Source organism: Lissotriton helveticus, chromosome 2_1 (assembly GCF_964261635.1).
Source record: "Lissotriton helveticus chromosome 2_1, aLisHel1.1, whole genome shotgun sequence".
NCBI lineage: Eukaryota > Metazoa > Chordata > Amphibia > Caudata > Salamandridae > Lissotriton > Lissotriton helveticus.
In genome coordinates this window covers 1,129,636,186-1,129,638,772 of record NC_136059.1, presented here as the reverse complement: position 1 = coordinate 1,129,638,772, position 2,587 = coordinate 1,129,636,186, and positions in this window count along the sequence as shown.

The following is a 2,587-nucleotide window of genomic DNA, read 5'->3' as shown; positions in this document are numbered from 1 at the left end:
AGAAAAAAGTGCCTTGGAGAAACAGAGAAATAAAGACATAAAACAACAAATTAGAAAGCTGCAACGTACCTGGCTCAAAACAAATGCCAAACAAGACAAACTTCATCTACAGAAAATTTACAGATTATACAAGTTGGCGTTCAAAAAAGCTAAAAATAGGTACTATTCAGACAGAATTCAAAACGCTAAATGTGCAAATAAAGAATTCTATAAAATACTCAATGAATTTCGCAAACCAAATTGCCTAGAAGGAACTCATCCCGTTACTCAAGATTTGACAGACAAACTGGCAAATCATAACACGGACAAAGCAGACACGTTGGACTTGTACTTAAAACAGAAACAAAGCACCAGCACTAACCCTTGTACGAAACAACAATCCAAGAATGCTCTAATCAAGCCTCTCCGTTCCTTCCAACACATCTCTCACAATGAATTTATGGACCTGGTCAAAGCAAACTTGTCTGCCGGCAGCCCTTCTGACCCCTGTCCGCCACAAACTTCCAAGACAATTCTTTTAACAACCTCTGCTGCCACTCCAGTAAGAAGAAGAATCAACGATTCCTTAACTACTGGAATATTTCCAGAAGAACTCAAAAAATCACACGTACGCCCTTTACTTAAGAAAACAAACTTGGACCCGCTGAACCCAGACAACTACAGACCCATTACAAATGGACCTTTCCTAGGCAAACTGATAGAAAGAGCAACATTTGCCCAGATGTCACAATTCATTGTAGAGAATGACATACTTTCAGACTTCCAAACAGGATTCCGCCCGGAAGAGGCACTGAATCTGCCCTCCTTGCCATCTGGGATGACCTGAAGAATACAGTTGACTGCAACGGGGTTGCTGCGCTACTCCTCTTGGACCTCTCAGCTGACTTTGACACGGTTGACCATGACACTCTGAAACAAAGACTATGAAGCCGGCATAGAGGGAACTGCTCTAGACTTGATTGCGTCCTACCTCGAAACAGAACTAATGTCATCCATACCCCACCTTTCTCGTCCAAACCGTACTTCACAAAAGCAGGGGTCCCTCAAGGTTCTATCATCTCGCCCATGCTTTTCAACATCTACATGAAGTCATTACCAGTACTGATCAATAAATTTCACCTCATGTGCTATAACTATGCAGATGACGCGCAAATACTCCTTCAAAAGGAATGCCCCAAAGACATTGGAATATCACCAATTTTCAGCTGTCTCAGAGCCGTGGATCAGTCGATAACTTGGAGCCATCTCAAATTGAATGCTTCAAAAACTGAAATACTCACGTGTGGCGATTGGAAACATTACAACCCGCTTGCCGCATGGCCTAATGAACTGGGATCACCGCCTAAAGTATCGAAGGAAATAAGAAACCTCGGAATGACCATGGACTCCAAGCTGCTGATGAATGCCCAAGCTGCTGATGAATGCCCAAGTGGATAAACTAGCAAGATCAAGCTTTGCTATTGTTAAAATGCTGTGACGAATTTTCCCTCATTTGGGATTTCCACACAGGGTCCAAGCTACCATCTCCCTTGTTCTGTCCAAACTCGATTACACCAATAGCCTCTATCACGGATCACCTTTAACGACCATGAAAAGACTACACCGGATTCAGAACTCGGCTGCCAGACTACTGTTGCATAGCAAACCGCAAGACCACATCTCCCCTGCCTTGAAAGCCCTGCATTGGTTACCGGTTGCCAGAAGATCCACGTTCAAGCTGCTTTGAATCACCCACAAAGCAACACATGGAATGGTACCACTCTTCATCAGGAATAAAATCACCAAGCACATTCAACAAAGGAACCTCCGCTCTAAAGGAGCATCTCGCCTCAAAATCCCACCATACAAGAAATAAACCATGTTTGGCACATCCTTCTCTGTTCAAGCAGCCAAACTATGGAACTCTTTACCCCCCAACATAAGGTTCACCGACCACCACCTTATCTTCAGAAAACTACTCAAGATTGGACTCTTCCCCCACATAAGAACCATACACAACAGACATTTACAGCATATCCTTCTGTATATAAGCATTTGTTTTCACTATAGATCTGTACCTATCTTTGTGTATTCCTTTGTATAAACATGTAAAATAATTATGTTGAGAAAAAAAATAATAATAAATCAATAAAAATCATCTTTGGTCTACATGTACATACTTCCATTGTGCATCTTATGTACCTTCCATGTACTTGGATCTGTGTGTCTGTTACTTTTCTCCTGAAAAATCATATCCAATGCACTACCCTATTTCTCATCCTGTGCCTCTATCAGTATCTTTAATCTACATATATTTACCTCTTTTATGTATCTATATACTTTCAATGTACATATGGATCTATATATTTATCACTTTCTTCTAATTTAGCATTTCCAATGCATTACCCTATTTCTCAGCCTATACTTCGCTCAATACATCTTCTAACCCAACCTTCTGACTTAAAAAAATGTTTTAAATAATTTTTTTTTTTAAATAAACAGTTCACTCTTTTCTTCCTCCACTATCCTTTTCAATCAAAATTAACAGACTAACATGTTCACTTCTCAAATTCCATATTCAACTATACTAATTCACCACTAATCCTTT